A 25640-nucleotide genomic window follows, 5' to 3' on the forward strand; every position below is an offset into this window, starting at 1 on the left:
AAAAAAAGATTTGGTTCCAAAATTGTGCTGATGTAAAGTAGACACGTGGGAAATGTTACTTATTAAGTATTTTGTGTAACATATCTCTGTGATTTAAGGGCATGAAAATTCAAAGTTGGAAAATTGCAAAATGTTCAAAATTTTCCCCCAAATTCCGCTTTTTCACATATAAACGCAAGTAATGTCAAGGAAATTTTACCACTAAGGCTACGTTCAGACTAGCGTTGCGCGCCGCTGTGTCGGCGACGCAACGCACGACGCACACAAAAACGCGGCAAAACGCACGCAAAAACGCTGCGTTTAGCGACGCGTGCGTCGTTTTTTGCCGAAAATCGGACGCAAGAAAAATGCAACTTGCTGCGTTTTCTTGGTCCGACGCTAGCGGCAAAAAAGACGCAAGTGTTGCAAAACGCAACACACAAAAACGCATGGGTCCCCCATGTTAAACATAGGGGCGCATGACGCGTGCGTCGCCGCTGCGTCGCCCGACGCTAAGGCGACGCACACTAGCAGAACGCTAGTGTGAACGTAGCCTAACGTGAAGTACAATATGTCATGAGAAAACTTTGTCAGAATCACCGGGATCTGTTGAAGCATTCCAAAGGTATAACCTCATATATGGACAGTGGTCAGAATTGTAAATATTGGCTCGGTCATTAACATGCAAACCACCCTTGGGGGTTAAGGGGTTAAATAGGAAAAACTAAACCAAAAAAAGGAAAATTGAACCGGTCAAACTTAGAAAAAGGTTACGTCACCACTATATACTCAGATATTTCCCATATAAGGGCTTGATCACAAGACCATATTTTTTCGGTCCGAGGGCTGTCTGTGTAAAATGCAGACAGTGCTTCGGCCAATCATATTCAATGAGGCAGTGTAGATAAGTGATTTTTCTCACTGACAGAATCTGTGTGTGATAACAACAAGCAACAGCAACACAGAAAATAAAGAGAAATACATTATTGATGCACACACCTAAAATCTGACAAATTTTATTAATGTACAAGGTGCAATAAAATTTGCCAATTTCTCATAGTTAGAATTGCATAAACTGCATAATGCAGTTATTACGGGTTTACCCAGGGCCGGTTTTAGGCAAAATGGAGCCCTAAGCAAAAGTTTAAATTGGGGCCCCAAATGCTGACTTATTGCCCATCACACAGAAGCATTTCTGTTGTATTTACATGCGTTGAGTTCAGGCCCCTAAACGAGCGTGATCGACAATATTGAAGTCGTTCGACACTTGTTTCCCGGCCTCTTTACACCAACTGAGAAGGAATGATGGGAACAGAACGATCACTATTAGATCAATCTGTCCCCATACAGTATCATGTTATCAGCAGCACATCTACAGTTTACACCGGCGATGTGCTGTTGAGATCAAGGATTTTTGTTCAGGCATAAACAATCCAATCACTTGCATATGCAGCATTTTACTTGTTTTTTATAATACACCCCACAGTCCTCCACATAGTATAATGTGCAACACAGTCCTCCAATTTGTAACATGTACACCCCATAGTCCTCCATATAATATAATGTGCCCCATAGACCTCCATATAGTATTTTACACTCCCCATAGTCCTCCATATAGTATAATACACTCCTCATAATCCTCCATATAGTTTAATAGTTTAATACTCTCCCAATAATCCTCCATATAGCATAATACATTCCTCATAGTACTCCATATAGTATTATGCACCCCTCAGTTCTCCATATAGTATTATACACTCCTAAGTCCTCCATATAGTATAATACACTCCTCAGTTCTCCATATAGTATAATACACTCCTCAGTTCTCCATATTAGGGTTGAGCGAAACGGGTTGGCCAGATTCAGAAGTCGCCGACTTTTGGCAAAGTCGGGTTTCATGAAACCCGACCCCTGTGTGGGGTCGGCCATGAGGTCGGCGATCTTCTGATCTGGAATCGGAATTCCGATACCGAGTTTCGATATGTTTAAGATATCGGGAATCGGTATCGGAATTCATATTTAAGTGTAAAATAAAGAATAAAAAAAAAAAATATTGATATACTCACCCTCGGACGCGCCCTGGTTCTCACCGGCAGCCTTCCTTCCTAAGAATGAGCACCTGAAGGGCCTTCGATGACGTCGCGGCTTGTGATTGGTCACGTGAGCGGTCACATGGGCGATCACGCGACCAATCACAAGCCGCGATGTCATCTAAGGTCCTTCAGGCGCTAATTCTTAGGAAGGAAGCGTCCGTGGGCGCGTCCGAGGGTGAGTATATTCCTAATAGGTATATACTCACCCTCGGACATGCCCTGGTTCTAACCCGCAGCCTTCCTTCCTAAGAATCAGCACCTGAAGGACCTTAGATGACGTCGCGGCTTGTGATTGGTCGTGTGACGTCCATGTGACCGCTCACGCGACCAATCACAAGCCGCGACGTCATCGAAGGTCCTTCAGGCGCTCATTCTTAGGAAGGAAGGCTGCCGGTGAGAACCAGGGCGCGTCCGAGGGTAAGTATATCAATATTTTTTATTTTGATTCTTTATTTTACAATTAAATATGGATCCCAGGGCGTGAAGGAGAGTTTCCTCTCCTTCAGACCCTGGGAACGACTAGAAACCCAATGCACTGCATTGGGTTTCGTGTTTCGGCCGACCCCGACTTTTCTATAGGATCGGTCGATTTCACTCGACCCGACTTTTGAAAAAGTTGGGTTTCGTGAAACCCGACCCGATCCTATAAAAAGAAAAGTCGCTAAACCCTACTCCATATAGTTTAATACACTCCTCATAGTCCTCCATATATTTAAATACACTGCTCAGTCCTCCATATAGTACAATACCCTACTCATAGTGCTTCTTATAGCATAATACACTCCTCATAGTGCTCCATATAGTATAATACACTCCTCAGTCCTCCATATAGTATAATACATTCTTTAGTCCTCCATATAGTATAATACACTCATCACAGTCCTCCATATAGTATTATACACTCCTCAGAGTCCTCCATGTATTAAAATACACTGCTCTGTCCTCCATATAGTATAATACACTCCTTGTAGTGGTCTATATGGCATAATACACTCCTCATAGTGCTCCATATAGTATAATACACTCCTCAGTCTCCATATTGTAATACACTGTTCAGTCCTCCATATAGTATAATACACTCCTCAGTCCTCCATATAGTATAATACACTCCTCAATCCTCCATGTAGTATAATACACTCCTCAGTCCTCCATATAGTATAATACACTACTCATAGTGCTTCATATAGTATAATACTCTCCTCAGTCCTCCACATAGTATAATACACTCCTCAGTAATACACAACTCATAGTCCTCTATATGTTAAAATACACTGCTCTGTCCTCCATATAGTATAGTACGGTGGGGGGGAACCACCGTTTGGGTGCATGGCAGAGCTCGGAAGGGAAGGAGCTCCGTTTGGAATGCAGACTTAGATGGAATGGTCTGCGGGCGTCACGTTGCGTTTGCAGAGCCCCTGATGTACCTAAACAGTAGACACCCCCCCACAAGTGGCCCCATATTGGAAACTAGACACCCCAAGGAACTTATCTAGATGTGTTGTGAGAACTTTTAACCCCCAAGTGTTTCACTACAGTTTATAAAGCAGAGCTGTGAAAATAAAAAATCTTTTTTCCCACAAAAATGATTTTTTAGCCCCCAACTTTTTATTTTCCCAAGGGCAACAAGAGAAATTGGACCCCAAAAGTTGTCCAATTTGTCATGAGTACGCTGATACCCCTTATGTTGGGGTACAGCCCAAGACCCCTTATGTTTGGGCGTACAGGAGAGCTCGGAAGGGAATGAGCACTGTTTTACTTTTTCAATGCAGAATTGGCTGGAACTGAGATCGGACGCCATGTCGCATTTGGAGAGCCCCTGATGTGCCTAAACAGTGGAAACCCCCCAATTCTAACTCTCTAACCCTGCAGCTCATAGTCCTCCATATATTAAAATACACTGCTCAGAGCTCCATATAGTGTAATACACTCCCTATAGTGCTCCATATAGCATAATACACTCCTCATAGTTTTCCATATAGTATAATACACTCCTCAGTCCTCCATATAGTATAATACACTGCTCATAGTGCTCCATATAGTATAATGCACCCCTCATAGTCCTCCTTATAGTATAATAAACTCCTCGGTCCTCCATATAGTATTATACTTTGCTCAAAAAGAAGGAGGCTTTCTGGATCCATACTCTGGAAACCCTCTCTCCGAAAGGCTTGAATCTGGACTATGAGCTGATGGCGTTTATATGATGTATATCAATATTACCCTACTTTGTTACTAACTCGCTTTTCTGTTTTTTTAGAGTCGTCTATATTGAATTGTCGGCATAATGGATCACGAGCACAGTTCCACCCACTTGTCATCACTATGCTCAGGATACTCACGTCCCCCTGTTATAGCTATTATTGTTATGTGTTATCAACACCATCTCAGTACTGTTCTTGTCATCGGTCAAAACACTTCCACTACTGCTCTCACCTCTGACGGCTGTCATTTTTCCATCCTTTCTACCATTGGCCTGCCGGTATGTTGGTGCATCTTGGTCCTTATACCTTTTTTCCAATCTGCTTCAGTTTATATATACCCTCTTTCTATGACGGTTACACATACCTCTCCTCTGCCATCTTTAACCTTACAACTGCACTACAACCTTCCCGTGGCCCCTGATGGGCATTATAGTATCCCTGTATTCGGGTACATGTACATGCGGTTAATTTACTCCTGCCTGGCGTTTGCTAATTAGCCTTCTTTCATTTTTAACAGGCTCATTTTCATTTATTTGCAGTATTTTTATTGCCGCACTTTCTTTCTTTTTTTCTTTTTTTTTTTATTTCCACACAGCTTAATGCAGGCAGTTACAGGCATGCGCATTACAGTCTTTTTTCCGGGTAGTGTATAAATCGCTGCGCACATAGCCTCTCATACCCGATGTAAGCGTCTGGACATGCGAACTCCAGCCGCCCTTATAGCCCTATGTATCGCACACTGGCGGCTGTGGTCAGGCACAGTCTATCTATTTTTTAGCACTGCCACCTCCAAGATGGCGCCCGCACACCACCGTCCATGTGACCTGCTCTTCCTGGCAGGTCACTTCTGCCTAATTCCGCCCACTTCCTGGGCGGTTAAGCACCGCTCTCATGCTCACAGCTGACATCCTCCCAGTCTCTGCCACTATATAAACAGCCCCACGGCCCTCTCTCCTCACTTGCTATTCAGCGGTGGACGCCGCGATGACAGTACCCATATAGGTAATTACATGCTACACTCTTCAGCGTCTCTCCAGTATGTAACTCCATCAGGGTCCGTCATAGATGTTCTATTTCTTCTAGGCTGTAACTTTTCTCTCTGGATATCCAATACTATATTGGTAGCTACCTCCGGGTAGGTGTCCATACACTCCTGCTTCTCTTGTCTTCTCGTTTATAGTACCTCAGTCCACTCTCTCACTATGATTTATGTTCCACCTCCCAGGCAGGCCATATAGCCACTTGAATCTATATATTGTCCCAGTAAACGGTATGTAAAACTCCACCACTGTACTACCACTGTGCCACGACATAGGTCACTCTCTTATACCACTAGTATCCACCCACCATCATTTTCGCCATAGTCATATGCATAGGATGTTGCATATGTTGTATATACTTTGGTTATTTTTGTTCACAGTTTTATTTATGTTTTCCCAATTATGGTTTTTAATTATGCTGTATTGTATTTACATACTTATTTCAGTTACTGATGAAGGTCCAGTTGTGGGACCGAAACGTTTTCTGATTTGGGATAATAAATCTTTCGTTTCTTCACACCACAAAGTTGAGTGCCGGGTTTTGTATTATTTGCTGATTACGGTTTGGGAACCTACCTGTGCACCTCATACGGTTGTGCACACGTGTTTCTAACTATATATTAAAATACACTGCTCAGAGCTCCATATAGTGTAATACACTCCCTATAGTGCTCCATATAGCATAATACACTCCTCATAGTTTTCCATATAGTATAATACACTCCTCAGTCCTCCATATAGTATAATACACTGCTCATAGTGCTCCATATAGTATAATGCACCCCTCATAGTCCTCCTTATAGTATAATAAACTCCTCGGTCCTCCATATAGTATTATACACTCCTCATAATCATCCATATATTAAAATACACTGCTCAGTCCTCCATATAGTATAATACACTCCTCATAGTGCTCCATATAGCATAATACGCTCCTCATAGTGCTCCATTTGGTATAACACACTCCTCAATCCTCCATTTAGTATAACACACTCCTCAGTCCTTCATATAGTATAATACACTCATTATAGTCCTCCTTATATTAAAATACACTGCTCAGTCCTCCATGTAGTATAATACACTCCTCATAGTGCTCCATATAGTATATTGCACTCCAAATAGTGCTCCATAAAGTGTAATGCACCGCCATAGTTATCCATGTAGTACAATTCACTCCCCATAATATAATGCACCCCATAGTTCTTCATATAGTATAATGTATTCCCCATAGTTCTCGATATGAGAAGGGCACAAGGAGACACTCGGTGACTAGTGGGCAAGGAAGACTGACACAAGGGGACAAGGGAGACTAGTGGGCCAGGGAGAATGACAAGGGGACACATGGGGACTAGTGGGCAAGGGAGACTGACACAAGTGGACACACAGAGACTAGTGGGCAAGGGGGACTGACACAAGGGGACAAGGTGGACAGGCACAAGAGGATACATAGAGACTAGTGGGCAAGGGAGACTGATACAAGGGGACATACAGGAACTAGTGGGCAAGGGAGACTGACATAAGTGGAAAAGGGAGACTGACACAAGGGGACAAGGGAGACTGACACAAGGGGACAAGGGAGACTGACACAAAGGGACAAGGGAGACTGACACAAGGGGACACACGGGGACTAGTGGGCAAGGTAGACTGACACAAGGGGACAAGGGAGACTGACACAAGGGGACACACAGGGAATAGTGGGCAAGGGAGACTGACACAAGGTGACACATGGGGACTAGTGGGCAAGTGAGACTGACACAAGGGGACACACGGAGACTAGTGCGCAAGGCAGACTGACACAAGGGAACACATGGGGACTAGTGGGCAAGGGAGACTTACACAAGGGGACACGGGGACAAATGACACAAGCACAAGCGGACTAGCAGGAAGGGGTGAGGAGCATAATGGGACTAGGGGGCAAGGGAGACAGGAACAGGGGGACACAAGGGGACTCCGAGGGCAGAGTAGATAGGGACGCACGGGGAGACGGGGCTGCAAGGGGACAGGGGAAGATGGAGGGAGACATAGGAGCAGGGAAGAACGGGGCACAAGGATTACGAGGACAGGGTAGATGGGGACACATGTTGAGAAAGGGGACGAGAGATGGGGAACAAGAGGATGCAGGAGAGACTTGAGAGCAGGGCAGACGTGTCACACGGGGACAAGGGGAAGGAAATGCATGGGGGGAGAAGGACACAAGGGTCTAGGGGAGAAAGGCACAATGGTGAAACATGGGGGCTAGGGAGCAAGGAAGACAGGCACAAGGGGACACACGGGGGTTAGGAGGCAGGGGAGAAGGGCACAAGGAGACACTCGGTGACTAGTGGGCAAGGAAGACTGACACAAGGGGACAAGGGAGACTAGTGGGCCAGGGAGAATCACAAGGGGACACATGGGGACTAGTGGGCAAGAGAGACTGACACAGGGGGACAAGGGAGACTGACACAAGGGGACACACAGGGACTAGTGGGCAAGGGAGACTGACACAAGGTGACACATGGGGACTAGTGGGCAAGTGAGACTGACACAAGGGGACACACGTATACTAGTGCGCAAGGCAGACTGACACAAGGGACTCATGGGGACTAATGGGCAAGTGAGACTGACATAAGGGGACAAGGGAGACTGACACAAGGGGACAAGGGAGACTGACACAAGGGGACACACGGGGCAAGTGTGCAAGCGAGACTGACACAAGTGGACACACGGGGACTAATGGGCAAGTGAGACTGACAAGGGAGACACACAAACGGACAAGGGAGACTGACACAAGGGGACACACGGGGACTAGTGGGCAAGGTAGACTGACACAAGGGGACAAGGGAGACTGACACAAGGGGACACACAGGGACTAGTGGGCAAGGGAGACTGACACAAGGTGACACATGGGGACTAGTGGGCAAGTGAGACTGACACAAGGGGACACACGGAGACTAGTGAGCAAGGCAGACTGACACAAGGGAACACATGGAGACTAGTGGGCAAGGCAGACTGACACAAGGGAACACATGGGGACTAATGGGCAAGGGAGACTTACACAAGGGGACCCGGGGACAAGGGACACAGGCACAAAGGGACAAGGGAGACAGGCACATGGGAGACTGACACAAGGGAGACTGACACAAGGGAACACATGGGGACTAGTGGGCAAGGGAGACTTACACAAGGGGACACGGGGACAAATGACACAAGCACAAGCAGACTAGCAGGAAGGGGTGAGGAGCATAATGGGACTAGGGGGCAAGGGAGACAGGAACAGGGGGACACAAGGGGACTCCGAGGGCAGAGTAGATAGGGACGCACGGGGAGACGGGGCTGCAAGGGGACAGGGGAAAATGGAGGGAGACATAGGAGCAGGGAAGAACGGGGCACAAGGATTACGAGGACAGGGTAGATGGGGACACATGTTGAGAAAGGGGACAAGAGAGATGGGGGAACAAGAGGATGCAGGAGAGACTTGAGAGCAGGGCAGACGTGTCACACGGGGACAAGGGGCAGGAAATGCATGGGGGGAGAAGGACACAAGGGTCTAGGGGAGAAAGGCACAATGGTGAAACATGGGGGCTAGGGAGCAAGGAAGACAGGCACAAGGGGACACACGGGGGTTAGGAGGCAGGGGAGAAGGGCACAAGGAGACACTCGGTGACTAGTGGGCAAGGAAGACTGACACAAGGGGACAAGGGAGACTAGTGGGCCAGGGAGAATCACAAGGGGACACATGGGGACTAGTGGGCAAGAGAGACTGACACAGGGGGACAAGGGAGACTGACACAAGGGGACACACAGGGACTAGTGGGCAAGGGAGACTGACACAAGGTGACACATGGGGACTAGTGGGCAAGTGAGACTGACACAAGGGGACACACGTACACTAGTGCGCAAGGCAGACTGACACAAGGGACTCATGGGGACTAATGGGCAAGTGAGACTGACATAAGGGGACAAGGGAGACTGACACAAGGGGACACACGGGGCAAGTGTGCAAGCGAGACTGACACAAGTGGACACACGGGGACTAATGGGCAAGTGAGACTGACAAGGGGACAAGGGAGACTGACACAAACGGACAAGGGAGACTGACACAAGGGGACACACGGGGACTAGTGGGCAAGGTAGACTGACACAAGGGGACAAGGGAGACTGACACAAGGGGACACACAGGGACTAGTGGGCAAGGGAGACTGACACAAGGTGACACATGGGGACTAGTGGGCAAGTGAGACTGACACAAGGGGACACACGGAGACTAGTGAGCAAGGCAGACTGACACAAGGGAACACATGGAGACTAGTGGGCAAGGCAGACTGACACAAGGGAACACATGGGGACTAATGGGCAAGGGAGACTTACACAAGGGGACCCGGGGACAAGGGACACAGGCACAAAGGGACAAGGGAGACAGGCACATGGGAGACTGACACAAGGGAGACTGACACAAGGGGACACATGGGGACTAGTGGGTAAGGGAGACTGACACAAGAGGACACACGGGGACAAATGACACAAGCACAAGGGGACTAGCAGGAAGGGGTGAGGAACATATTTGGACTAGGGGGCAAGGAAGACAGGAACAGGGAGACACAAGGGGACTCCGAGGGCAGAGTAGATAGGGACGCACGGGGAGACGGGGCTGCAAGGGGACAGGGGAAGATGGAGGGAGACATAGGAGCAGGGAAGAACGGGGCACAAGGATTACAAGGACAGGGTAGATGGGGACACATGTTGAGAAAGGGGACAAGAGAGACGGGGGAACAAGGGGATGCAGGAGAGACTTGAGAGCAGGGCAGACGTGTCACACGGGGACAAGGGGCAGGAAATGCATGGGGGGAGAAGGACACAAGGGTCTAGGGGAGAAAGGCACAATTGTGAAACAGGGGGGCTAGGGAACAAGGAAGACAGGCACAAGGGGACACACGGGGGTTAGGAGGCAGGGGAGAAGGGCACAAGGAGACATTCGGTAACTAGTGGGCAAGGAAGACTGACACAAAGGGACAAGGGAGACTAGTGGGCCAGGGAGAATGACAAGGGGACACATGGGGACTAGTGGGCAAGGGAGACCGACACAAGTGGACACACAGGGACTAGTGGGCAAGGGAGACTGACACAAGGGGACAAGGTGGACAGGCACAAGAGGATACATAGAGAATAGTGGGCAAGGGAGACTTATACAAGGGGACATACGGGAACTAGTGGGCAAGGGAGACTGACATAAGTGGACAAGGGAGACTGACACAAGGGGACAAGGGAGACTGACACAAGGGGACAGGGGAGACTGACACAAGGGGACACACGGGGGCAAGTGTGCAAGGGAGACTGACACAAGGGGACACAGGGGGACTAATGGGCAAGTGAGACTGATAGGGGACAAGGGAGACTGACACAAGGGGACAAGGGAGACTGACACAAGGGGACACACGGGGACTAGTGGGCAAGGTAGACTGACACAAGGGGACAAGGGAGACTGACACAAGGGGACACACAGGGACTAGTGGGCAAGGTAGACTGACACAAGGGGACAAGGGAGACTGACACAAGGGGACACACAGGGACTAATGGGCAAGGGAGACTGACACAAGGTGACACATGGGGACTAGTGGGCAAGTGAGACTGACACAAGGGGACACACGGAGACTAGTGCGCAAGGCAGACTGACACAAGGGACACATGGGGACTAACGGGCAAGGGAGACTGACATAAGGAGACAAGGGAGACTGAAACAAAGGGACAAGGGAGACTGACACAAGGGGAAACACGGGGCAAGAGTGCAAGCGAGACTGACACAAAGGGACACACGGGGAGTAATGGGCAAGTGAGACTGACAAGGGGACGAGAGAGACTGACACAAGGGGACAAGGGAGACTGACACAAACGGACAAGGGAGACTGACACAAGGGGACACACGGGGACTAGTGGGCAAGGTAGACTGACACAAGGGGACAAGGGAGACTGACACAAGGGGACACACAGGGACTAGTGGGCAAGGGAGACTGACACAAGGTGACACATGGGGACTAGTGGGCAAGTGAGACTGACACAAGGGGACACACGGAGTCTAGTGCGCAAGGCAGACTGACACAAGGGAACACATGGAGATTAGTGGGCAAGGCAGACTGACACAAGGGAACACATGGGGACTAATGGGCAAGGAAGACTTACAAAAGGGGACAAGTGTCATGATCCCAATGGCAGGGGATCACAAAAGGACAAGCACAAAAACAAAACAAGCTCTAGGGTGATGGAACCTGAGCTGACCGCGATCCTGAACCTAAACACACAACTAGCAGTAGCCGGGGAACGTGCCTACGATGATTCCTAGACGTCTCGCGCCAGCCGAAGGATTAACTTCCCCTATTAGAAGAAACACAGACCTCACTTGCCTCCAGAGAAACACCCCACAGAAATAGCAGCCCCCCACATGTAATAACGGTAAAATGAGAGGAAAGCACATACGTAGTTATGAAAATAGAATGAGCAAAAATGAGGCCTGCTAAAGCTAGATAGCAGAGGATACAAAAGTGAACTGCGCGGTCAGCGAAAAACCCTTCAAAAAACGATCCTGAAATTACTTGAACTCATGTGCCAACTCATGGAACATGAGGAGTAATTTCAGCCCACTAGAGCAACCAGCAGCAAGGAATCACATATCTGCAAGCTGGACTAAGACAAAAATAAAGCAAAACGTGGAACAGGAAAATCAAAACTTAGCTTGTCGTGAAGATAACAGACGCAGGGAGCAGAGGTAAAAAGACACGCTGATTACATTGATAGCCGGCGAGGAAATGACAAAAAAGCCAGGTTAAATAGGAAACTCCCATAACCTGATGGAACAGGTGGACACCAGAGACCGCAGAGAACACAAGTCACCCAGTACCATCAGTAACCACCAGAGGGAGCCCAAAAACAGAACTCACAACAGTACCCCCCCCTTGAGGAGGGGTCACCGAACCCTCACGAGAACCACCAGGGCGACCAGGATGAGCCCTATGAAAAGCACGGACCAAATCGGCAGCATGAACTTTAGAGGCAATCACCCAAGAATTATCCTCCTGACCATAACCCTTCCACTTGACCAAATACTGGAGTCTCCGTCTGGAAACACGAGAATCCAAGATCTTCTCCACAACATACTCCAATTCACCCTCCACCAGCACCGGAGCAGGAGGCTCAAGCGAAGGAACAACAGGTACCTCATACTTCCGCAACAATGACCGATGGAACACATTATGAATAGCAAACGATGCCGGGAGATCCAAACGAAACGACACAGGGTTAAGAATTTCCAAGATCCTATAGGGACCGATGAACCGAGGCTTGAACTTAGGAGAAGAGACCTTCATAGGAACAAAACGAGAAGACAACCACACCAAGTCCCCAACAAGAAGTCGAGGACCCACGCGGCGACGGCGATTAGCAAACTGCTGAGCCCTCTCCTGGGACAACTTCAAATTGTCCACCACATGACTCCAAATCTGATGCAACCTATCCACCACCATGTCCACTCCAGGACAATCAGAAGGCTCCACCTGACCAGAGGAAAAACGAGGATGAAACCCCGAATTACAAAAGAAAGGAGAAACCAAGGTAGCAGAACTAGCCCGATTATTAAGGGCAAACTCGGCAAGCGGCAAAAAGGAAACCCAGTCATCTTGATCAGCAGAAACAAAACACCTTAAATAAGTTTCCAAGGTCTAATTAGTTTGTTCCGTCTGGCCATTCGTCTGAGGATGGAATGCAGACGAAAAGGACAAATCAATGCCCATCTTAGCACAGAACGTCCGCCAAAATCTAGACACAAACTGGGATCCCCTGTCAGAAACGATGTTCTCCGGAATGCCATGCAAACGGACCACGTTTTGAAAAAACAGAGGGACCAACTCAGAGGAGGAAGGTAACTTAAGCAAGGGTACCAGATGAACCATCTTAGAAAAGCGGTCACACACAACCCATATGACGGACATTTTTTGAGAGACAGGGAGATCCGAAATAAAGTCCATGGAAATGTGCGTCCAAGGCCTCTTCGGGATAGGCAAAGGTGACAACAATCCACTGGCCCGAGAACAGCAAGGCTTAGCCCGAGCGCAAACTCCACAAGACTGCACGAAAGAATGCACATCCCTCGACAAGGAAGGCCACCAAAAAGACCTGGCCACCAAGTCTCTAGTACCAAATATTCCAGGATGACCTGCCAACACAGAAGAATGGACCTCGGAGATGACTCTACTGGTCCAATTATCCGGAACAAACAGTCTTTCCGGCGGACAACGATCAGGTTTATCCGCCTGAAACTCCTGCAAAGCACGTCGCAAGTCTGGGCAGACAGCCGACAAAATCACCCCATCCCTAAGGATACCAGTGGGCTCAGAATTTCCAGGGGAGTCAGGCACAAAACTCCTAGAAAGAGCATCCGCCTTTACATTCTTTGAACCTGGCAGGTATGAAACCACAAAATTGAAACGGGAGAAAAACAGTGACCAACGAGCCTGTCTAGGATTCAGACGCTTGGCAGACTCAAGGTACATCAGATTTTTGTGATCAGTCAAGACCACCACACGATGTCTAGCACCCTCAAGCCAATGACGCCACTCCTCAAATGCCCACTTCATGGCCAAAAGCTCCCGATTACCAACATCATAATTCCGTTCAGCGGGCGAAAATTTTCTAGAAAAGAACGCACATGGCGTCATCACTGAGCCATCGGAGCTTCTCTGTGACAAAACCGCCCCCGCTCCGATCTCGGAAGCATCAACCTCAACCTGAAAAGGAAGCGACGTATCTGGCTGACGCAACACAGGAGCAGAAGAAAACCGGCGCTTAAGTTCCTGAAAGGCCTCCACAGCCGCAGGAGACCAATCAGCAACATCAGCACCCTTCTTAGTCAAATCTGTCAAAGGCTTAACAACACTAGAAAAATTAGTTATGAAGCGACGATAAAAATTAGCAAAGCCCAAGAACTTCTGCAGACTCCTAAGAGATGTAGGCTGCGTCCAGTCACAAATAGCCTGAACCTTGACGGGATCCATCTCAATAGTAGAAGGGGAAAAAATATACCCCAAAAAAGAAATCTTCTGGACTCCAAAGAGACATTTAGAACCCTTTACAAACAAAGAATTGGCCCGCAGGACCTGAAACACCTTCCTGACCTGCTGAACATGAGACTCCCAGTCATCAGAAAAAACCAAAACATCATCCAAATACACGATAATAAATTTATCCAGATATTCACGGAAAATATCGTGCATAAAAGACTGGAAGACAGAAGGAGCACTAGAAAGTCCAAAAGGCATCACCAAATACTCGAAATGACCCTCAGGCGTATTAAATGCGGTTTTCCACTCATCACCCTGCCTTATCCGCACAAGATTATACGCACCTTGAAGATCAATCTTAGTGAACTGTTGTGAATTCTGTGGCTGAATTCCCTCCTGTGGTCACAAGTGGTACTGCAGCTTCTGAGCTTCCTCCCTCAGGTGTTCTGGTGAGCTCGTTAACTGCTTCATTACTTAACTCCGCCTGATGCTGCTATCCTTGCTCCTTGTCAATGTTTCAGTGTTGGATCTGAGCTTCTCCTGATTGTTCCTGTGACCTGCTGCTCTGTATAGCTAAGTGCTTTTTGCTTTTTTGTTGCTTTTTTTCTGTCCAGCTTGTCTTTTGTTTTGCTGGAAGCTCTGAGACGCAAAGGGTGTACCGCCGTGCCGTTAGTTCGGCACGGTGGGTATTTTTTGCCCCCTTTGCGCGGTTTTGCTTTAGAGTTTTTTGTAGACTGCAAAGTTCGCTTTACTGTCCTCGCTCTGTCCTAGAATATCGGGCCCCACTTTGCTGAATCTATTTCATCCCTACGTTTTGTCTTTTCATCTTACTCACAGTCATTATATGTGGGGGGCTGCCTTTTCCTTTGGGGAATTTCTCTGGGGCAAGTCAGGCCTATTTTTCTATCTTCAGGCTAGCTAGTTTCTTAGGCTGTGCCGAGTTGCCTAGGTAGTTGTTAGGCGCAATCCACAGCCGCTTTTAGTTGTGTTTAGTAGAGTTGAGCGACCTTGACCTTTTTAGAGTCGAGCCGGGTTTTGCGAAACCCGACTATGTCCAAAGTCGGGTCGAGTGAAATCGGCCGATTATGACGTAAAGTCGGGATCGACCGAAACACGAAACCCAATGCAAGTCAATGGGGCAGCATAGTCGGCAGTGAGTGGGGGCCAGGAAAACACCTAGAGTGCCCATTTTAATGTCAAAACCATCCATTCTTCTTAATGAAGCTTGTCAAGCGTAATTTACCTTATAATAATTGGAAGGCATTTGAAATTGGGGGTCATTTGGCTAAAGTTGTGGGGGGTAGGGCTGGTTCAAGTAATTAGTGGGCCCAGGAAATCTGGACCACGTCACGGCAGTGGAGCAGGGAGAGGTAAGTATTTCAACTTTGCAAGTGCTGTGAACCTGAGCAAGCAGGGGGGGCCCACTCGTTGGCATTGGCACTGGCACAGGGCCCCTCAAAGTACAGCGGTGTGTTTGCACGGCGGGGGCGCCTCCCACCGGCAGCAACACTTTTGCGTACTATGAGAGGCCCTGTGCCAGTGACGTCGCCAACTAGTATTCCTCCCCCCACCTGATGAAGGAACCTGCACTTTCATCTGCACCTTCCTCTTTGTCCCCGTGTAAGGTGGTATGGTATGCGGGAAGAGCAACCTGACTTTCAGCAGGGTCACAATGTTGTTGTGTAGCGTGCACGGGGAATGTTGCGTTATGGGTCAATGTACCAGCAGACTCATCTATCACTGGCTGGGCAATGGGCACGATGAAGTGGAAACACAGATATAGGCCCAAAGAAGAAAGTGGGCTAAATGCAGTTCAAAATTGGTAACACAGGAATAACCAGGGGGCATTGCAGTGGAGGACAACTGGAATGAGAGGCTGACACAGAGAGTAGGGCCAAATCAGTAAGTAGTCGAAATGCAGTTCAAAATTGGCAACCGTAGTAAACAGGCGGCACAGCTTTGTTCAGTGGAGGAGAACAGCAAGGAGTGGCAGACACCGATAGTAGGCCCCAACCCAACTAGTAGGCCAAATGCAGTCTAACATTAACAACTACTTAACGAGAGGCTGAAAATGGTATTTCAGGACAGGAAACCAGGAGAACAGCAAGGAGTGGCAGACACCGATAGTAGGCCCCAAACCAACTAGTACGCCAAATGCAGTTGTTCCATTTAACCACAATTTAATGAGAGCCTGAAGATAGAAGCTCAGGAAAGGCAACCTGGGGAACACCTTGGAGTGTAACACACCATCTCTCTCCACCCCATTCCCCATTTTTTAGGCCTAATGCAGCCTACTTTCCGACACCTACTAAACGAGAGCATGAAGATCGAAGCTCATGAAAGGCAACCTGGGGAACACCTTGGAGTGTAACACACCATCTCTCTCCACCCCATACCCATTTTGTAGGCCTAATGCTGTGTACTTTTCTACAACTACTAAACGAGAGTCGGAAGACCGAAGCAATGGCAAGGAAACCTGGGGAACACCTTGGAGTGTAACACACCATCTCTCTCCACCCCATACCCAATTTGTAGGCCTAATGCAGCCTACTTTCCGACACCTACTAAACGAGAGCATGAAGATCGAAGCTCAGGAAAGGCAACCTGGGGAACACCTTGGAGTGTAACACACCATCTCTCTCCACCCCATACCCATTTTGTAGGCCTAATGCTGTGTACTTTTCTACAACTACTAAACGAGAGTCGGAAGACCGAAGCAATGGCAAGGAAACCTGGGGAACACCTTGGAGTGTAACACACCATCTCTCTCCACCCCATACCCAATTTGTAGGCCTAATGCAGCCTACTTTCCGACACCTACTAAACGAGAGCATGAAGATCGAAGCTCAGGAAAGGCAACCTGTGGAACACCTTGGAGTGTAACACACCATCTCTCTCCACCCCATACCCATTTTGTAGGCCTAATGCTGTGTACTTTTCTACAACTACTAAACGAGAGTCGGAAGACCGAAGCAATGGCAAGGAAACCTGGGGAACACCTTGGAGTGTAACACACCATCTCTCTCCACCCCATACCCAATTTGTAGGCCTAATGCAGCCTACTTTCCGACACCTACTAAACGAGAGCATGAAGATCGAAGCTCAGGAAAGGCTACCTGGTGAAAACCTTGGAGTGTAACACAACCTGTCTCTACACCCCATACCAAATTTGTAGGCCTAATGCAGCGTAGTTTCCACCAACTACTAAACGAGAGCCGGAAGATCGAAGCTCATGAAAGGCAACCCGGGGAACACCTTGGAGTGTAACACAACCTCTCTCTACACCACGGAAGGGCTGATTCTTAGGAAGGAAGGCTGTTGTAAATAAGCATTGCGCGTCCGAGGGTGATTATATTCTTATTCGGTATCTACTCACCCTCGGACGCGCCATGCTTCTTGATTTGTAATTAATGTTTATTTGCAATGTGCTTTTGACTTACTCAATTATTTTTTTAATTATTGATTTTATTAAATTAATAGTTTAACATCTTATTGGAAATAATTTAAAGGAGACGCGACAGGACAACACTCGGTGGATGCCATATCTGTGTTAACAACTCCAAAAAACTTTCAGTTAACTTCTTGCAGGAGAAAGAAATTGTAGCTGTTGGACCTTTGTAGTACAGTTCCAGATATTTGTTGTGTGTTTGTTTTGATTGTTAAAATGTCTGCATTTGAGATCTCAACACGATCTTATTTTTTATAATCAAATTAATTTTTTTTATATTTAATGATGTTGGTTCAAGGGGTACACGGGCAGCAATAGACAGGTCAGTGGAGGCCTAGTGGAAGGAGTGACGGCAGACAGGCATCAAAGGCCTAACATTGGGCTGGCTGTAGGCAAGTTAAAATTGGTTCCAGGGGAACACGGCCATCAGTGGCCTGGTCAGTGTAGTTGTAGTTGAAAGAACGGGACGCAGACAGGCTTCGAAGGCCTAACATAATAACATAGGGCTGGCTGTAGGCAAGTTAAAATTGGTTCCAAGGGAACACGGCCATCAGTGGCCTGGTCAGTGTAGTTGTAGTTGAAAGAACGGGACGCAGACAGGCTTCGAAGGCCTAACATAACAAACTTGGGCTGGCTGTAGGCACTTTTAAATTTGTTCCAGGGGTACATGGGCAGCAGTGTATGGTCAGTGGAAGTCTAGTGGAAGGAGTGACCGCAGACAGGCTTCCAAGGCCTAACATAACAAACTTGGGCTGGCTGTAGGCACTTTTAAATTGGTTCCAGGGGTACACGGGCAGCAGTGGTCTGGTCAGTGGAAGTCTAGTGGAAGGAGTGACCGCAGACAGGCTTCCAAGGCCTAACATAACAAACTTGGGCTGGCTGTAGGCACTTTTAAATTGGTTCCAGGGGTACACGGGCAGCAGTGGTCTGGTCTGTGGAAGTCTAGTGGAAGGAGTGACCGCAGACAGGCTTCGAAGGCCTAACATAACAAACTTGGGCTGGCTGTAGGCACTTTTAAATTGGTTCCAGGGGTACACGGGCAGCAGTGGTCTGGTCAGTGGAAGTCTAGTGGAAGGAGTGACCGCAGACAGGCTTCCAAGGCCTAACATAACAAACTTGGGCTGGCTGTAGGCACTTTTAAATTGGTTGCAGGGGTACACGGGCAGCAGTGGTCTGGTCAGTGGAAGTCTAGTGGAAGGAGTGACGGCAGACAGTCTTCGAAGGCCTAACATAACAAAATTGGGCTGACTGTAGGCACTTTTAAATTGGTTCCAGGGTAACACGGCCAGCAGTGGCCTGGTCAGTGTAGTAGTTGTAGAAAGAAGGGACCGCAGACAGGCTTCGAAGGCCTAACATAACAAAAATGTCAAAACAATGGTATTGTCAGTGCCAGGCATTGAAGGATGTCAGCGCCTAGACTACACATTGGTGAAGCTGTGAGAGATAATTTTGCTAGTGGTAGAGCACTGTTTGAGCTGGGGGGGGGGAACTGTCTTGTGGCCGGCGGTACAGGCACAGGGCCCCTCATATTACAACGGTGTGTCTGACGTTGGGTGCGCACCACCACCGCCAGAGACACTTTATTGTACTATGAGGGACCCAGTGGCAGTGCCGTCGACCAAAAGCGGCCACACCCACCTCTTCAGACAAACAGCACTCTCAAGGGTCCAAGCGCAAAGTGGCGATAGCACGGCCCCGTGTGGGGAGTTTGGCCATTTCGTGAGGTGGAAACATGTCGTATGCTGGACAATCAGGTGAAGAAAATTACGAGATTGGAAAAGTCATTCAGAATAGTCCACAGGCAAGACCTTTTCATAGGAAAGCTAGGTGTCAGCCGGGCAGGGTGGGGCAAAAGATTTTGAAATCCAGTTGTGGTTCATTTTAATGAAGGTTAGATCATCTACATTTTGGGTAGCCAGACGAGTCCTTTTTTCTGTTAGTATTGAACCTGCAGCACTGAATACTCTTTCTGATAGGACACTAGCTGCCGGGCAAGCAAGCTCCTGCAATGCATATTCTGCCAATTCTGGCCAGGTGTCTAATTTGGATGCCCAGTAATCAAATGGGAATGACGGTTGAGGGAGAACGTCGATAAGGGATGAAAAATAGTTTGTAACCATACTGGACAAATGTTGTCTCCTGTCACTTTGAATTGATGCTGCAGTACCTGTCCTGTCTGCGGTCATAGAAAAATCACTCCACAACCTGGTCAGAAAACCCCTCTGGCCAACGCCACTTCTGATTTCTGCCCCTCTAACACCTCTGGTCTGCTGGCCCCTGGAGCTCGTGTGAGAACGATCACGGGCGCTGTGTGCAGGGAATGCCAGAAGCAAACGGTCAACAAGAGTTGATTGTTTTGTTGCTAATATTAGTTCCAAGGTCTCATGTGGCATAATATTTTGCAATTTGCCTTTATAGCGAGGATCAAGGAGGCAGGCCAACCAGTAATCGTCATCGTTCATCATTTTTGTAATGCGTGTGTCCCTTTTGAGGATACGCAAGGCATAATCCGCCATGTGGGCCAAAGTTCCCGTTGTCAAATCTGCGGTTGTGCTTGGTTGAGGGGCAGTTGCAGGCAAATCTACGTCACTTGTGTCCCTCAAAAAACCAGAACCCGGCCTTGCCACGCCACCAATTTCCCGTGCCCCCGGGAAAGCTTCCTCATTAAAAATATACTCATCCCCATCATCCTCCTCATCCTCCACCTCCTCTTCGCCCGGTACCTCGTCATGTACACTGCCCTGACCAGACAATCGCTGACTGTCATCAAGGCTTTCCTCTTCCTCTGGTGCAGACGCCTGATCCTTTATGTGCGTCAAACTTTGCATCAGCAGACGCATTAGGGGGATGCTCATGCTTATTATGGCGTTGTCTGCACTAACCAGCCGTGTGCATTCCTCAAAACACTGAAGGACTTGACACATGTCTTGAATCTTCGACCACTGCACACCTGACAACTCCATGTCTGCCATCCTACTGCCTGCCCGTGTATGTGTATCCTCCCACAAAAACATAACAGCCCGCCTCTGTTCGCACAGTCTCTGAAGCATGTGCAGTGTTGAGTTCCACCTTGTTGCAACGTCTATGATTAGGCGATGCTGGGGAAGGTTCAAAGAACGCTGATAGGTCTGCATACGGCTGGAGTGTACAGGCGAACGGCGGATATGTGCGCAAAGTCCACGCACTTTGAGGAGCAGGTCGGATAACCCCGGATAACTTTTCAGGAAGCACTGCACCACCAGGTTTAAGGTGTGAGCCAGGCAAGGAATGTGTTTCAGTTGGGAAAGGGAGATGGCAGCCATGAAATTCCTTCCGTTATCACTCACTACCTTGCCTGCCTCAAGATCTACAGTGCCCAGCCACGACTGCGTTTCTTGCTGCAAGAACTCGGACAGAACTTCCGCGGTGTGTCTATTGTCGCCCAAACACTTCATAGCCAATACAGCCTGCTGACGTATGCCAGTAGCTGCCCCATAATGGGAGACCTGGTGTGCAACAGTGGCAGGTGCGGATGGAGTGTTTGTGCGACTGCGGTCTGTGGACGAGCTCTTGCTTCTGCAGGAGGACGAGGAGGAGGAGGAGGAGGAGGGGGTGCGAACGGCTACAGACAACTGTTTACTAGACCGTGGGCTAGGCAGAACTGTCCCAAACTTGCTGTCCCCTGTGGACCCTGAATCCACCACATTTACCCAGTGTGCCGTGATGGACACGTAAGGTCCCTGGCCATGCCTACTGGTCCATGCATCTGTTGTCAGGTGCACCTTTGTGCTCACAGATTGCCTGAGTGCATGGACGATGCGCTCTTTAACATGCTGGTGGAGGGCTGGGATGGCTTTTCTGGAAAAAAAGTGTCGACTGGGTAGCTCGTAGCGTGGTACAGCGTAGTCCATCAGGTCTTTGAAAGCTTCGCTTTCAACTAACCGGTAGGGCATCATCTCTAACGAGATTAGTCTAGCTATGTGGGCGTTCAAACCCTGTGTACGCGGATGCGAGGCTAAGTATTTCCTTTTTCTAACCATAGTCTCATGTAGGGTGAGCTGGACTGGAGAGCTGGAGATCGTGGAACTAGCGGGGGTGCCGGTGGACATGGCAGACTGAGAGACGGTGGGAGATGGTATTGTTGCCGCCGGTGCCCTAGATGCAGTGTTTCCTACTACGAAACTGGTGATTCCCTGACCCTGACTGCTTTGGCCTGGCAAAGATACCTGCACAGATACAGCAGGTGGTGCGCTAAATGGTGGTCCTACACTGCCGGAAGGGATGTTGCGTTGATGACTAGCTTCATTGGCCGAGGGTGCAACAACCTTAAGGGACGTTTGGTAGTTAGTCCAAGCTTTCAAATGCATGGTGGTTAAATGTCTATGCATGCAACTAGTATTGAGACTTTTCAGATTCTGACCTCTGCTTAAGGAAGTAGAACATTTTTGACAGATGACTTTGCGCTGATCAATTGGATGTTGTTTAAAAAAATGCCAGACTGCACTCTTTCTAGCATCGGATACCTTTTCAGGCATTGCAGACTGAGCTTTAACCGGATGGCCACGCTGTCCTCCACCAGGTTTTGGCTTTGCCACGCGTTTTGGGCAAGATACGGGCCCGGCAGATGGAACCTGTGGCGATGTTGATGCCTGCTGCGGCCCCTCCTCCTCCTCTGCTTCAGAACTGCTGCCGCCTGCACCCTGTTCCCCCAATGGCTGCCAATCGGGGTCAAGAACTGGGTCATCTAATAACTCTTCTTGTACCTCCTGCGCAACTTCGTCTGTGTCACCGTGTCGTTCGGTGGTATAGCGTTCGTGATGGGGCAACATAGTCTCATCAGGGTCTGATTCTTGATCATTACCCTGCGAGGGCAATGTTGTGGTCTGAGTCAAAGGACCAGCATAGTAGTCTGGCTGTGGCTGTGCGTCAGTGCACTCCATGTCAGATTCAATTTGTAATGGGCATGGACTGTTAACTGCTTCACTTTCTAAGCCAGGGACGGTATGTGTAAAGAGCTCCATGGAGTAACCCGTTGTGTCGCCTGCTGCATTCTTCTCTGTTGGTGTTTTTGCTGAAGAGGACAAGGAAGTGACTTGTCCCTGACCGTGAACATCCACTAACGACGCGCTGCTTTTACTTTTACCAGTTTCACGAGAGGAGGCAAAAGAGCTAGAGGCTGAGTCAGCAAGATAAGCCAAAACTTGCTCTTGCTGCTCCGGCTTTAAAAGCGGTTTTCCTAATCCCAGAAAAGGGAGCGTTCGAGGCCTTGTGTAGCCGGACGACGAACCTGGCTCCACAGCTCCAGACTTAGGTGCAATATTTTTTTCCCCACGACCACCTGATGCTCCACCACTACCACTACCCTCATTACCAGCTGACAATGAACGCCCCCGGCCACGACCTCTTCCACTAGACTTCCTCATTGTTTTAAAAACGTAACCAAACTAACGTTATTTGTTGCAGTCACACAACTTACACGGTGAGCTATAACTTCAGTATGATTTAGCTACCCCTTTACAGGTTGGTGAGACCACAGCGAAAATCAGGCCCAATGTTACACACTCTTTTTTTGGTGGCTGCAAATTAGAGAGATGCCCCACACGCAGGACTGTCACTGAAGCACAAATGTTAATATTAATGTCACACTATTATTTTTTTTTTATTTTTTTTTTTTTCAGGAACACTTTAGAAACCCCCCCCCAAAAAAAAAATAGATTTTTGCAGGGAGAATTTAGAAAACAAATGTAACAAACTATATGCTTTCTATGGGCCACTGAGTGAGAGATGACGCACACAGGAATCAGGAGTGGCACACAAGCCCAGAGGCCAATATTTTTCTACCAATGATTGATGGAGTTATTTTCTCTGGTAGATTTTGGAACCCAAATCAAGGAAAAAAAATATAGGCTTTCTATGGACCACAATTGGAGAGAGAGAGAGATGGCACACCCAGGAGTCAAGACTGGCACACAAGCAGAAAGGCCAATATTAATCTCCCATTTTTTGGGGGGTTTTGTTTTTGTTTTTTTGTTTTTTTCAGGGAGACTTTAGAAAAAAAAATAATAAAAAAAATATGATTTTATCAGGAAGAATTTAGAAACCAAATAAAATAAAATGATTTTTTCAGGGAGAATTTATAAAACAAATAAAAACAAAAATAGGCGTTCTATGGCCCACTGACTGAGAGATGACGCACACAGGAGTCAGGAGTGGCACACAAGCCCAGAGGCCAATATTTTTCTACCAATGATTGATGTAGTTATTTTCTCTGGTAGATTTTAGAACCCAAATCAAGGAAAAAAAATATAGGCTTTCTATGGACCACAATTGGAGAGAGAGAGAGAGAGAGAGAGATGGCACACCCAGGAGTCAAGACTGGCACACAAGCAGAAAGGCCAATATTAATCTCCCACTGTTTTTTTTGTTTGTTTTTTTTTTTTTTTTTCAGGGAGACTTTAGAAAAAAAAATAATAAAAAAAATATGATTTTATCAGGAAGAATTTAGAAACCAAATAAAATAAAATGATTTTTTCAGGGAGAATTTATAAAACAAATAAAAACAAAAATAGGCGTTCTATGGCCCACTGACTGAGAGATGACGCACACAGGAGTCAGGAGTGGCACACAAACCCAGAGGCCAATATTTTTCTACCAATGATTGATGTAGTTATTTTCTCTGGTAGATTTTAGAACCCAAATCAAGGAAAAAAAATATAGGCTTTCTATGGACCACAATTGGAGAGAGAGAGAGAGAGAGAGAGATGGCACACCCAGGAGTCAAGACTGGCACACAAGCAGAAAGGCCAATATTAATCTCCCACTGTTTTTTTTGGTTGTTTTTTTTTTTTTTTTTTCAGGGAGACTTTAGAAAAAAAAATAATAAAAAAAATATGATTTTATCAGGAAGAATTTAGAAACCAAATAAAATAAAATGATTTTTTCAGGGAGAATTTAGAAAACAAATAAAACCAAAAATAGGCGTTCTATGGCCCACTGACTGAGAGAGAGAGAGAGATGGAACGCTTAGTACTGGCACACAAGCCCAAAGGGCAATATTAATCTCCCTTTTTTTTTCCAGGGAGAATTTCTAAAACCCAAAAAAAAAAAAAAATAGGCTTTCTATGGCCCACTATTTGTGAGAGAGATGGGACGCTCAGGACTGGCACAGATGGCACGCTCAGGACTGGCACAGAAGCCCAGAGGCCAATATTAATCTCCCTTTTTTTCTGGGAGAATTTATAAAACCAAAAAAATATTTAAATAGGCTTTCTATGGCCCACTATTTGTGAGAGAGATGGCACGCTCAGGACTGGCACAGATGGCACGCTCACAACTGGCACACAAGCCCAGAGGCCAATATTAATCTCCCTTTTTTCAGGGAAAATTTATAAAACCAAAAAAAAAATTAAATAGGCTTTCTATGGCCCACTATTTGTGAGAGAGATGGCACGCTCAGGACTGGCACAGATGGCACGCTCACAACTGGCACACAAGCCCAGAGGCCAATATTAATCTCCCTTTTTTCAGGGAAAATTTATAAAACAAAAAAAAAAATTAAATAGGCTTTCTATGGCCCACTATTTGTGAGAGAGATGGCACGCTCAGGGCTGGCACAGATGGCACGCTCAGGACTGGCACACAAGCCCAGAGGCCAATATTAATCTCCCTTTTTTTCAGGGAGAATTTATAAAACCAAAAAAAAAATTAAATAGGCTTTCTATGGCCCACTATTTGTGAGAGAGATGGCACGCTCAGGGCTGGCACAGATGGCACGCTCAGGACTGGCACACAAGCCCAGAGGCCAATATTAATCTCCCTTTTTTTCAGGGAGAATTTATAAAACCCAAAAAAAAATAAAATAGGCTTTCTATGGCCCA

The sequence above is a fragment of the Ranitomeya imitator genome, chromosome 4 (genome assembly GCF_032444005.1).
Source record: "Ranitomeya imitator isolate aRanImi1 chromosome 4, aRanImi1.pri, whole genome shotgun sequence".
Classification (NCBI taxonomy): Eukaryota; Metazoa; Chordata; class Amphibia; order Anura; family Dendrobatidae; genus Ranitomeya; species Ranitomeya imitator.